Source organism: Procambarus clarkii, chromosome 13 (assembly GCF_040958095.1).
Source record: "Procambarus clarkii isolate CNS0578487 chromosome 13, FALCON_Pclarkii_2.0, whole genome shotgun sequence".
Classification (NCBI taxonomy): Eukaryota; Metazoa; Arthropoda; class Malacostraca; order Decapoda; family Cambaridae; genus Procambarus; species Procambarus clarkii.
In genome coordinates, this window is record NC_091162.1 from 32909687 (window position 1) to 32924578 (window position 14892).

Consider the following 14892-nt stretch of genomic DNA (forward strand, 5'->3'; position numbering starts at 1 on the left):
CGAGTTAGTTCATTATGCAGTCCGAGGGGCTGGTGTCTAGCTGTCATTGATAGTGTCACAGGAAGTATTTCGAGTAACGTCATTGACATTTCTTTTTTGTTTTGTTGTAGTAGTTAGTACTTTATTGAATAAACTAAGTTGTTATGGTTAACACTGTCTTTTCGTTACACCCCCCACACATTATTATTGTTATGCAAATGTTCTTCATACTCGACTAATAAAATTGAGACTAATTTTCTGAGCTTTGGATCAAATATACGGCACCACACAACAATAAATTATTGTTGTGAGAGCCCGTGACCTACTCGTTAGATTCGCTTCGGCGATTGGCGAAGGTCGGCGGCCTAAGTGAGGGGGATTTCAATTTTCATTGGGGTCTCGGCGTTTGCTCGCGCCTAGTCAATTGTTCATACATGGTCCCAAAGTGAGGAATGAGCTGCTTACTACACTGGTGTGTTAGCTAAGCAAGTCCTTCCTCAGGCGACCTAGTTGAATATCACGACAGGAATAAAGGTTAAAGAATAAAGAAAATTCTTAGAAATTTTCCGAGCTAAAATTCCTTATACCAATTTCAATTTATTCCAAAACTTCTTACAAATGCTCAACTCAAACTCTTACACTAAGCAAGTTACAATCTTGATGAGCTAGTTACAAAATTCAATATAAGTCGTCACATCAACAATGGGTTCGAGATCGACCTCAAGTACAGGTTCTAAATTAAGCAACTGACATATGTGGAGAGCTAGTGTCAAAATTTATATGTTTGTCCTGCACACCGCCCCCCATCCAGTGGGCAGCGGTGGATAGGTTACAATCACTTAGTTACTACCTACAGTTAGCAAACTGGGGATATTTGGCTAAAATTTCTGGCAGCAGATCATTTTGAATGAAATATTGACACATCGCTGGAACATTGGTTATAGAATTGTCTCTAAATTCACGTATCTTTTCGCACTCCATCACATAGTGACGGAGGGTGTGCGAATAATTTTGTTGACACAGTTTACATTTGGTCAGGTCTACATCAGCAGATAATGAGAATTTTCCAGAGATACTTGTAACCGAGTCTAAGCCGAGCAGTAGTAACATCTAGAAGTCTGCTGATTGTATTGGATGATCCATAGATGTGTGGCTCCTCTTGCATGATAGTATGATGATAGATGGAATTACTGGTGTCAATTTCACTTTGCCTCAGATCTACAAGATCTTGTTGAAGTTCTCGGTGTACTGTTGCTCTCAGATTGCTCATTGACAATCCAAGGTTACACTCAACGGCTCTTTTAAAGGCAGATTCTTTGGCTAACTTATCAGCTCTATCATGCATTCGGAGGCCAACATGAGATGGAGACCACATGAAATGAACTCTGTTATCATCCTTAATAATTTTTGTTGTATTTGTGTCTAGCTTCGGACACGAACATGTTACAGTTATGTCTTAAAGAGTTGAGAGCATTTAAGGATGATAAGGAGTCACTTACAATTAACGTTTCAAGTTTGGAGACTTGTACACATTTCAGTGCAAGGATCAAGGCAAATAGTTCGGTCTGAAGGGTAGAGGCCCAATTGTTTATACGGACTCCCCACTCAAAGTCTCCGTGGTGTAGTGGTAAGACACTCGCCTGGCGTTCCGCGAGCGCTATGTCATGGGTTCGTATCCTGGCCGGGGAGGATTTACTGGGCGCAATTCCTTAACTGTAGCCTCTGTTTAACGCAACAGTAAAATGTGCACTTGGATGAAAAAACGATTCTTCGCGGCAGGGGATCGTATTCCAGGGACCTGCCCGAAACGCTAAGCGTACTAGTGGCTGTACAAGAATGTAACATCTCTTGTATATAACTCAAAAAAAAAAAAAAAAAAAGTACAAGCCATCACCCATTGTCAGAACAACTGCACTTCCAGCTGCACCCGTGGTGCGGTGTAGGGAACCATCAGTGTATATAAATAAATAATAAAATAAATAATAAAATAAATAAATAAATGTTTATTTAGGTAAGGTACATACATACAAGAGATTTTACAAAGTTTGTTGGATTAATAGATGGAGCTAGTACATACAATGCCTAAAGCCACTATTACGCAAAGCGTTTCGGGCAGGAAAAACAATAATGACTAAAACTTAATACTAATGGGTATAAAGAATAAAATGTGTTGAGAACAAATAAAAATAGAGGTAAAAGAGGGGGGAACATGGCTGAAAAAGCAGCACAAATACAATTACAAATTATTACAGACAATATGATTTGAGAGAGAGAATGCTCTGTGGACAGAGCATCAATATGGCTTAAGGCGTTGAGCTTTGCCTCAATACGAAGCTTGGGCTGATCTCTAATTTACTTCTTGGGTGGAAAGGGAGGGATTAAAACTGGAAAGAGTGTAACCTCCCACGGTGCAGGAAAGTGCCTTTGTTGTTTGTCTTGGTACAAATCATGAACCTGATACATTCTGAGTTGAGTTCCAGTTTTTGTTATTCATTTGGAACAATGCTGATCTTCAATAAAGAAATTCTGGAGGGCTTCTGTGCAAGGATTAGGATGAGTTAGCCTAAGCATTTTTATACCAATTTGACAATTAATTTCAGTAACACGATCAACAACGCTCAGAATATTAAGTTCCTTTCTCATATTAAGTATCTTTGTGGTACGAGGGCACCCAAGGATTATCCTCAAGGCTTCGTTCTGCAATTTTTCAAGCCCTCCAAGCTTTCTTTCAGGCATCAAAACAAGCAGAGGTGCAGCATAATCCACTAAAGATCTGATGTATGCAAGGTACATCAATTTGACAATTCTGACATTGGCACCATAGCTTGAGTGATAACCTGCAACAGCCTTGAGAGCTCGGAGCCTCTCTTTAAACTGACGACAGAGTCTGAATACAACAGGACCGTACAGTGGCACCTCAAGGCCAAGGTATTTGAATCTGTTTACATAGTCAAGCTGGGAGCCATCAGACAGTTGCATTTTGCGAACAGCTCCTCCCTGCCTGGGTGGGCGCCGATTTAGTATCTTTGTTTTCTCTGCTGAGATAATTAAACCTAGGTCCTGACATGAGTCTAATACAGAGTTAAGAGTGTTCTGCGTGTTAGCATACCCAGTGGTGTGTATCATTATATCATCAGCATAGCTAATGATGTGAACGTTGGGTTTGCTCGGTACAGAGTTTAACAGCATGTTTATTAAGATATTAAATAAGGTAGGACTGAGGACACCACCCTGCGGGGTACCTAGTTCAAAGTCTCTTGTTACACTTCTATGCCCCTGGAAAAATACAGATGACTTCCTGTTGGATAAGTAACCCCTGATCCAACAAAGAAGCCGACCACCAATATTCATTCTTGCAAGCTCACTCAAGATAACATGTCTATTTGCAATATCAAAGGCAGACTTAAGATCTAGGAAGGTGGTATATGACTTTTCAGTGTGCAGGGTAAGAAAGGTGGTGATGCAATGATGCACACTCCTTCCATGCATGAAGCCATATATCTGGGGGGATAGCATGGTTCTTATTCTATGGAGGAGACGGTTTAGGACCATTCTCTCGAATGTTTTGCAAATGCAGCTAGTAAGGGAAATTGGGCGGAAAGCATTCTCTTGATTTGGCTTGGGAATTGGAATGATTATACTGTTGGTCCAAGAGTTAGGAAGCTCCCCAGTAACATAGCTCATATTATACAGCTCAAGCAGGGGATTCCCTGGTACTAAAGGGAGCAGACGCAATATGTCATAGGTGATACCATCTTCACCGGGAGATGTGGCTTTGCCTTTGTTTAGGGCCGCGAGCAATTCAAACCTCTGTAAATGGCACGTTGCATTCATCTTCCATGTGGAGCATTTACAGTCTCCGTGGTGTAGTGGTAAGACACTCGCCTGGCGTTCCGCGAGCGCTATGTCATGGGTTCGTATCCTGGCCGGGGAGGATTTACTGGGCGCAATTCCTTAACTGTAGCCTCTGTTTAACGCAACAGTAAAATGTGTACTTGGATGAAAAAACGATTCTTCGCGGCAGGGGATCGTATTCCAGGGACCTGCCCGAAACGCTACGCGTACTAGTGGCTGTACATGAATTAACAACTCTTGTATATATCTCAAAAAAAAAAAAAAAAAAAAGTCAACGAGCCTTTCTCGATCTCCGTAACCAGCATTTAATCTGAACTGTATGTCTGGGGGAAGATTATTGAATCTAGAGGTGGTTGCCCAAGCATCGGCTAACTCGTTTGCTCTGTGTAGAGGGTGAGGGTGTGTTACATGGCCGATCTTATCGCCTTTAATTCTTTTAATATTCTTCCATGCCTGGCTGAGGGGGGTGTGAGAGTTGAGACTGTTAACAAAAGTTTCCCAGTTATCTTGCCTGAGCTCTGTCATGCGCTCCCTCGCCTTGGCTAGGGCTTTCTGAAAGAGCTTGAGCATTGCTGGCGTACGTGTTTCCCTATATGCAAGCCCAACTCTGACAGTGCGTTTCAAAGTACGCAGTTTGGGGTCATTGTAATAGGCATGGCGTTTATTACCTTTCATATCGTTCCGACTATTGGATGGTGCAGGGGGCCGACCTAAAGGGTCAGCAAACATCTGAATGCTCTGTACTAGACCGTCGTTAAATGTCTGGACTGTGGAGGGATCATAAGTGCTGTACCACTCTGACACATGAGCAACAAAGTCTTCACGTCGAGCAGGAGGAACACTGAGCCGTTTGCGTTTGAAAGTCCCACCGGGCAGGATGGTATTTCCTATACATAGAGTAGTCAATCTAGGGTGATGATCTGACAACAAATCTGTTACAATAAGTGATGTGCACCAGATGTGAGAGACGTTGAAACCAACACAGAGGTCTAAAATGCCAAAATGTACAAATACCAATATTATGTAATCTCACTAACCCATTGTACCATCTTGTAAATAAATAATAATAATAATAATTATTATTGGTAAATGGTAAAAATAAATACAAATACAAATGTTTATTCAATACAATACAATACAATACAATACAATTTTATTTAGGTAAGGTACATACATACAATAAATTTTTACAAGGATTGGTTGACTTATAGGTATAGCTAGTACATACAATGCCTAAAGCCACTATTACGCAAAGCGTTTCGGGCATGATAAACTTAAATGACAAGCTTAATACTAATTGAGCATAATGAGTAGAATGAAAACAAGAAATGAAAACATAGATGAAAAAGCAGCACAAATACAATTATGTCGACAAACAGCGCTCTTTAAAGAAAAAAACAGACATTGGTTGACAATAGAAGGGTAAGGTAGGTTACAGGAAATTTATTAGGTATAGCTTCGCTTTTAACTTAAACTGGTTGAGAGAGGTACAGTCTTTAACATGGTTGGGAAGGTCATTCCACATTCTGGGCCCCTTGATTTGTAGAGCATTTCTAGTTTGATTAAGTCGTACTCTAGGAATATCAAAACTGTATTTATTTCTGGTGTGATGCTCATGGGTTCTGATACAACCTTCTATGAAGCTTTTGAGATCAGGATTGGCATTATAGTTTAGCGTTTTATATATGTATAATACACATGAGAGAATGTGCAGTGACTTAATGTCTAACATATTCAGAGATTTAAGTAGGGGTACCGAGTGATGTCTGGGGCCAGAATTGGATATTGTCCTAATAGCAGCTTTGTGTTGAGTAATTAGAGGACGTAAGTGATTTTGGGTAGTAGAGCCCCAAGCACAAATACCATAGTTGAGATATGGATAGATAAGGGAGTAATAGAGAGTCACCAGGGCAGGGCGTGGTACATAATATCTGATCTTAGAAAGAATGCCCACAGTTTTTGAAACTTTTTTTGATATGTTTAGAATGTGTCCCTGGAAATTAAGCTTGTGGTCAATGAGAATGCCAAGGAATTTGCCATCTAATTTGTTACAAATTTGGGTATTGTTTATTTTGAGATTTATTTGATTAAAGGATTTATTGCCAAATAGAATATAAAAGGTTTTGTCAATGTTAAGGGTGAGTTTGTTGGCAGTTAGCCACAGATGGACTTTATTTAGCTCAGTATTTACTGTGGCATTTAGAGCAAGGGGATCAGGACTGGAGTAAATGAAGGTTGTGTCGTCAGCAAATAGAATTGGTTTGAGGTGTTGGGAGGCATTTGGAAGGTCATTAATGTAGATGAGAAAGAGGAGAGGGCCAAGTATGCTGCCCTGGGGAACACCAATGTTGATGGGTAGGGTGGGAGAAATTGTATTATTCACAGAAACATATTGGAGCCTGTCAGTAAGGTAGGATTTGAGGTATTGTAGGGAGTGTCCTCTGACTCCATAATGATGTAATTTAAGAAGAAGGTTTTGGTGGTTGACAGTGTCAAAAGCTTTACGCAGGTCCACAAACAACCCAACAGAGAACTCATTTTTATCAAGAGCTGTATGAATCGAGTTAAGCATACTAATAAGTGCATCGTTAGTGCTTTTTTTGGGTCTGAAGCCATATTGGCAAGGGCTAAGTATATTGAGTTTGGCTAGATATGAGTAAAGCTGCTTATAGATTAGTTTTTCAAAAATTTTTGACAAGTTTGGCAGGATAGATATAGGTCTGTAGTTGTTAACATCTGTGAGATTACCACATTTGTGGACAGGCGTTACTCTCGCTTTTTTTAGAATATCTGGGAAGGTTTGGAGTTCAAGTGACTTGTTGAAGAGCAAAGCAATAGCAGGGGCTAAAGATCTGGAGGCTTTTTTGTAAATTAAAGTTGGTATCTCCTCAAGGGCACCAGACTTGGTTTTAAGGGAAAGGATTATCTCATTGACGTCAGTGGAATTAATAGGCTTTAGGTACAGAGACTGTGGATAGTTACCTGAAAGATAGTCATTAATGTCTGTACTGGAAGATGGAATATCATTTACCCTGATAACCCTTGGCTCAAGTTATTAACTCAAGTACATGAAGATCAAATGACAGTAATCAAAGAGCAGTCGGCCTTAATAATGAACCTGCAAGGCTCATTATTATCTTTGCAGAATGAAGTTGTAGACTTACACAAGAACAATCAAGATCTATCTACCAAAGTCGTCAACCTCGAACAAGAATTAAGCATTCTCAAGAACACAGTTACAAACTTTAATCCAGATGCAACCACTAAAAAACAGGAAGAAATATTGCAACAGTTTGAGAACCATCTGAACAACCTACAACAACAACAACACACTGTTACCCAAGACGAGACAGACCAACATAAACTACTTGAGTCTGTAATTATCTCTTCACGTGATTTTCCCCAAGAAACTGATGGTGAAGACTGTGCTGCCATTGTGATCAAAGTATTGCAGGATAAGTTAAATTATTCGATCCAAAAAAATGACATCAAAGCAGCTTATAGAGTGGGTACCAAATCATCTGGTACTAATAATAGGCGAATTCGTTTAAAATTAGATAGCTGCTCCCGCAAGACTGATCTTATCTCATCTGCAGTTGCTAGTAAATCCACTGTTTATGTGAATGAATGTCTGACCAGGTGCAGGCAAAATCTCTTTTTTAAACTGCGTGGCTTCTGCAAAAATTCCCCTACAATTAAACACTGTTTTGTGCGAGATGGTAAAATTATAGCTAGGAGGACTGACACTGGAAAAACCTATTCAATAACTACAGAAGCTCACCTTAATTCATTCCTCAATGACTGTGGGATAGCTGCTGTATAGCCTGAATTCAGATTATAATCTCATATAACTACCTTTGTGTACTCTAGCTCTGCCTTTCCCTTCAAAAGGTTTTAACTTTAGTTAAAAAAAAAAAAAAAAAAAATAATGTTGTCATCTTTATTATTGTCTTTTTTTTCTTTTTACTCCCATGTTCCATAGTACACTGGCTTTGCCTGTGTCCTCTAGTATTAACTTCATTATCCAGTGTTCCTGAGTGTATCTCTATTTAAATTACCTCAGTTTGTTTTAGTGTAACTTTAGTATTCAACTATAGTGTACTTATAATAGCAAGCTTTTCATCTTATAGATCTCATAATTGTTTTTTTTTTTTACTTTTTTGGTCATCTATTGTTATTAATTATTTTAGTTAATTTTTTACATTCCTAGTTCCCATTAAGTTTTTTTTTCTTTTTACTTAAAATTACCATTAAGTTTATTTTACTTTAGAATTTTTAATCTACTTTTTTCTTTGTTTTCTATTTTGTAATTTGCCATTCTTACCTTGTTTTCCTGCAATCAGCCTTTTTATGCAGACAAGTATAGACCCAGAACTAAAGCTCTTATCCACTATCTATGACAATCATCACTTCAATGATCAAAATTGCAGATATTTTACAGCACATGATGTAAACAATGTATTAACAGATATTCTCAATATCTCTGTAATCAACTTGAACGTTAGATCCCTAGGTAAACACTTCGATGATGTTAGTGCCTTGATTGAAACTATTGACAACAAATTCTCTTTTATTATACTTACTGAAACGTGGTTGAAAGAGGATAATACTCAACTCTTTAACATGCCTAACTACTCGGCAATTCACAACTGTCGTCAAATGCAGAGAGGTGGTGGTACTGCTCTTTACTACCACCAAGAACTAACATGCTTAAAAATAATTAGAACTAGAGACTGCTATGGGGAGTATATCTTCGCCAGTTTCAGAGTCAAGGGTGCCGAGTCTGTCCTGTCTGTGGGTGCAGTCTATAGAATTCCTAACACTGATGTGTCTGAATTCAACTCAAACCTTAGAAATCTAATACTAGATAACAGATTGAACAAAAACCATCTAATTATCGCAGGGGACTTTAATATTGATCTCTGCGAGCCTGAACACCCTACTGCTGTTAGCTTCCTCAACTGTATGAATTCCTGCTTCCTCATACCCTTAATCACTAGACCAACTAGAATCACTGATAGTACTGCTACGACTCTAGATCACATCTGGACCAACATAACCTCTCCGCTTACTTCAGGTATAATCACCGATAGCACTACAGACCATTACCCCACATTTCTCTTAACTAACATTAGCAAACCACCTCTAGAGACAAGGGAGTTAAGCTTTAGGCTGCATAATGAAACTGCTATAAACAATTTTATAACTGCTGCTGATAATGTCAACTGGGGGTCCGAGTTAGGTAACATAGGGGACATCAACCTAGCAGTGAAATCTTTTCTACAAACAACTCTTAGCCTTTATAACACCTACTGTCCTATGCTTACAAAACAAGTCACAAGCAAAAGACTTAACAATCCTTGGCTTACAAAGGGAATACTTAAATCCATTAACAAAAAACACGACCTTGAGAAGAAGTATAGGCTAGGAATCAGTCTCCAAAGAATTCTCAAAGAATTACTCGTTATTGCTATCTAAAATAATTAGACGAGCCAAAACTAAATACTATGACGATAAATTTACCCAAATAAAGAGCAACATTAAAAAAACTTGGAGCACAATTTCACAAATATTGGGATCAAAGAAGATTTTAAATAACAAACCAACACTCCTTTCCAATAACGTTGGTCAGCTTTCAGCCTCTGATATTGCTATTGAGTTCAATAGGTTCTTCTCTTCCATTGGGTCATCCCTTGCAAATGATATTCCATCTTCCTGTACTGATGTTAATGACTATCTTACAGGTAACTATCCACAGTCTCTGTACCTAAAGCCTACTAGTTCCACTGATGTCAATGAAATAATCCTTTCCCTTAAAACCAAGTCTGGTGCCCTCGAGGAGATACCAACTTTAATTTACAAAAAAGCCTCCAGATCTCTAGCCCCTGCTATTGCATTGCTCTTCAACAAGTCACTTGAACTCCAAACCTTTCCTGACATTCTAAAAAAAGCAAGAGTAACCCCTGTCTACAAATGTGGTGATCTCACTGATGTTAACAACTACAGACCTATATCAATCCTGCCTAACTTGTCAAAAATATTCGAAAAGCTAATCTACAAGCAGCTTTACTCTTTTCTAGCCAAACACAATATACTTAGCTCTTGTCAATATGGCTTCAGACCCAAAAAAAGCACTAACGATGCACTTATTAGTATGATTAACTTAATTCACGCAGCTCTTGATAAAAAGGAGTTTCCTGTTGGGTTATTTGTGGACCTGCGTAAGGCTTTTGACACTGTCAACCATCAAAACCTTCTTCTTAAATTACATCATTATGGAGTCAGAGGACACTCCCTGCAATACCTCAAATCTTATCTTACTGACAGGCTCCAGTATGTTTCTGTGAATAATACAATTTCTCCCACCCTACCCATCAACATTGGTGTTCCTCAGGGCAGCATACTTGGCCCTCTCCTCTTTCTCATCTACATTAATGACCTTCCAAATGCCTCCCAACTCCTCAAACCAATTCTATTTGCTGACGACACAACCTTCATTTACTCCAGTCCTGACCCCCTTGCTCTAAATGCCACAGTAAATACTGAGCTAGAGAAAGTCCATCTTTGGCTAACTGCCAACAAACTCACCCTTAACATTGACAAAACGTTTTATATTCTGTTTGGCAATAAATCCTCTAATCAGATAAATCTCAAAATAAACAATACCCAAATTTGTAACAAATTAGATGGCAAATTCCTTGGCGTTCTCATCGACCACAAGCTGAATTTCCAGGGTCACATTCTAAATATATCAAAAAAAGTTTCAAAAACTGTTGGCATTCTTTCTAAGATCAGATATTATGTACCCCGCCCTGCCCTGGTTACTCTCTATTACTCCCTCATCTATCCATACCTCAACTATGGTATTTGTGCTTGGGGCTCTACTACCCAAAATCATTTACGTCCTCTTATTACCCAACACAAAGCTGCTATTAGGACAATATCCAACTCTGGCCCCAGACATCACTCGGTACCCTTACTCAAATCTCTGAATATGTTAGATATTAAGTCACTGCACATTCTCTCTTGTGTATTATACATATATAAAACGCTGAACTGTAATGCCAATCCTGACCTCAAAAGCTTCATTGAAGGTTGTAACAGAACCCATGAGCACCACACCAGGAATAAATACAGTTTTGATATTCCTAGAGTACGACTTAATCAAACTAGAAATGCTCTACAAATCAAGGGACCCAGAATGTGGAATGACCTTCCCGACCATGTTAAAGACTGTACCTCTCTCAACCAGTTTAAGATAAAAACTAAACACTACCTAATAAATTCCCTGTAACCCACCTCACTCCTTTATTGTCAACCCATGTCTGTTATTTTATTATTATTATTTTTTTTTAATCAACACTGTTTGTCAACCTATTGTATTTGTGCTGCTTTTTCAGTCATGTTCCCCCTTTTTTTTTTATCTTTATTTGTATTTGTTTTCAACACTTTTTATTCTTTATGCTCAATTAGTATTAAGTTCTAGATATTAATGTTTTTCTTGCCCGAAACGCATTGCGTAATAGTGGCTTTAGGCATTGTATGTACTAGCTCTATCTATATATCAATCCATTAATGTAACATCACTTGTATGTATGTACCTTACCTGAATAAACATATTTATTTATTTATTTATTATTTGCAAGGGATGAACCAATGGAAGAGAAGAACCTATTGAACTCAGTAGCAGAATCAGAGGCTGAAAGCTGACCATCGTTATTAGACAGGAGAGTCGGTTTGTTATTTAAAGACTTCTTTGATCCCAATATTTGAGAAATTGTTCTCCAAGTTTGTTTAATGTTGCTCTTTATTTGGGTAAATTTATCTTCGTAGTATTTAGTTTTGGCTCGTCTAATTATCTTAGACAGCAATAATGAGTAATTCTTTGAGAATTCTTTGGAGACAATTCCTAACCTATACTTCTTCTCAAGGTCATGTTTTTTATTACTAGATTTAAGTATTCCCTTTGTAAGCCAGGGATTGTTAAGCCTTTTGGTTGTGACTTGTTTTGTAAGCATAGGACAGTGGGTATTATAAAGGCTAAGAGTTTTTTGAAGAAAAGATTGTACTGCAAGGTTGATGTCCACTATGTTACCTAACTCGGACTCCCAGTTGACATTATCAGCAGCAGTTATAAAATTGTCTATAGCAGTTTCATTGTGTAGTCTAAAACGTATCACTCTTGACTCAAGAGGTGGTTTGCTAATGTTAGTTAAGAGAAATGTGGGGTAATGGTCTGTAGTGCTATCGGTGATTATACCTGAAGTAAGCGGAGAGGTTATGTTTGTCCAGATGTGATCTAGCGTCGTGGCAGTGCTATCAGTGATTCTAGTAGGTCTAGTTCAGGTAAATTCTATTCAGGTAAAGTACATACATACAAGATACAAAAGTTCATGGATTTATTTATTTATTTATTTATTTATTTATTTATTTATTTATTTATTTATTTATACACATACAAGAAGGTACATTGGGATTGTGAGGATACATAATAGGGTAATAACAATCTTGTAAAGCCACTAGTACGCGCAGCGTTTCGGGCAGGTCCTTAATCTAAGAAAATTTTAAGTAGGTAAATACTTGCAAAATTTCTAAAAAATTATAACAGCTACAAGGCAAGAAAAAAAAGATGAGAGAAAATTGTAGGTATATTAAAGCACATAGGTAGCTCAGATTGATTGCAATGACAGCGTGAATGGTAGTTGACAAAAATTGGTAGGCACAATACAGCATATGGCTAGCACATAAAAGAAGACAGCAATGAACACAATGATAAGGTTGTTTGGGGTAAATACATAAAAAATAGGAGATTGGGTAACACTAGGTACAGAACAAATTTAAAGCTCAGTGTAAGAAACTAAGAAGATGAAATTAGGTACTTTTTGGTTTTGCTTTTAAATAAGGCAAAAGTTTGACAGTTTTTCAATTCACTAGGGAGTGAGTTCCATAGACTAGGTCCCTTAATTTGCATAGAGTGTTTACACAGATTAAGTTTAACCCTGGGGATATCAAAGAGATATTTATTTCTGGTGTGGTGATAATGGGTCTTATTACATCTGTCCAGGGAGAGTTTCAGAGCATGGTTTCCATTTAAGAACAGGGTTTTGTAAATGTAGTTGACACAAGAGAATGTGTGGAGGGAGTTAATATTTAGCAAGTTTAGGTTTTATAGATAGAGCTAGTACATACAATGCCTAAAGCCACTATTTATTTATTTATTTATTTATTTATATATATACAAGAAGGTACATTGGGTTTGTGAGAATACATTGGATAGTACAGTATTTACATTCTTGTAAAGCCACTAGTACGCGCAGCGTTTCGGGCAGGTCCTTAATCTAGCAGATAATTTTAAGTAGGTAATTTCAATCAGAATTGATAAATGATAAAGATACATTACAAGAAAAAAACCTACCAGAGGACCCAAAACAGAAAACGGGAAAGTATGTTTATTTATTTATTTATTTATTTATTTATGCATATACAAGAATGTACATAAGGAATGTGAGGATACAAATATGGTAATTACAGTCTTGTAAAGTAACTAGCACGCGCAGCGTTTCGGGCAGGTCCTTAATCTAAGAAAATTTTAAGGAGGTAAATACTTGCAAAATTTATAGACAAAAAAATGATAACAGATTACATGAAATGAAAAAAAAAGAAGATGAGAGAAAATTGTAGGTACAGTATATTAAAGCACATAGGTAGCTAAGATTGATTGCAATGACAGCTTGAACGGTAGTTGACAACAAATTGGTAGGCACAATACAGCAGAAACAATATAAGATTGATTGCAATGACAGCTTGAATGGTAGTTGACAAAAATTGGTAGTCACAATACAGCATATGGCTAGCACATAAAAGAAGACAGCAATGAACACAATGATAAGGTTGTTTGATATTACATAAAAATTAGGAGATTGGGTAACACTAGGTACAGAGCAAATTTAAAGCTCAGTGTAGGAAACTAAGAAGATGAAGTTAGGTACTTTTTGGTTTTGCTTTTAAATAAGGCAAAAGTTTTACAGTTTTTCAATTCACTAGGGAGTGAGTTCCATAGACTAGGTCCCTTAATTTGCATAGAGTGTTTACACAGATTAAGTTTGACCCTGGGGATATCAAATAGATATTTATTTCTGGTGTGGTGATAATGGGTCCTATTACATCTGTCCAGGGAGAGTTTCAGAGCATGGTTTGCATTTAAGAGCAGGGTTTTGTAAATGTAGTTGACACAAGAGAATGTGTGGAGGGAGTTAATATTTAGCAAGTTTAGGGATTTAAACAAGGGAGCTGAGTGTTGTCTGAAAGCAGAGTTAGTTATTATTCTGATAGTAGATTTTTGCTGTGTGATGATGGGCTTAAGGTGGTTTGCAGTGGTAGACCCCCATGCACAGATACCATAATTAAGATAGGGGTAGATTAGTGCATAATATAGTGAAAGGAGAGCAGAGTTAGGAACATAATATCTGATTTTGGAGAGTATACCAACTGTCTTAGAGACTTTCTTAGTTATGTGTTGAATGTGGGTGCTGAAGTTGAGTCTCTTGTCTAGGAATAGGCCAAGAAACTTGCCATCATTTTTATTACTGATGTTAATGTTGTCTATCTGTAGCTGAATTGCATTTGATGATTTGCTTCCAAATAAGATGTAGTAAGTCTTTTCGATGTTTAATGTTAGTTTGTTTGTTGACATCCATAAGTGGACTTTTTTTAATTCATTATTCACAACATTATTTAGTGTATGTGGGTTGAGGTTTGAATAGATAAGGGTAGTATCGTCAGCAAACAATATAGGTTTGAGAATATTAGAGACATTAGGCAGATCGTTTATATATATAAGAAATAGAAGAGGTCCTAAGATACTGCCCTGTGGCACTCCAACGGTAATTGGTAGAGTGGAAGAAGTTGTATCATTGATGGTTACATATTGGTGTCTGTCACTAAGATAGGATCGGATGTAGTCAAGGGCAAGGCCTCGGATTCCATAATGCTGGAGTTTAAGTAAGAGGTAGTTGTGGTTAACAGTATCAAAGGCTTTTCTTAGGTCAATGAAGAGTC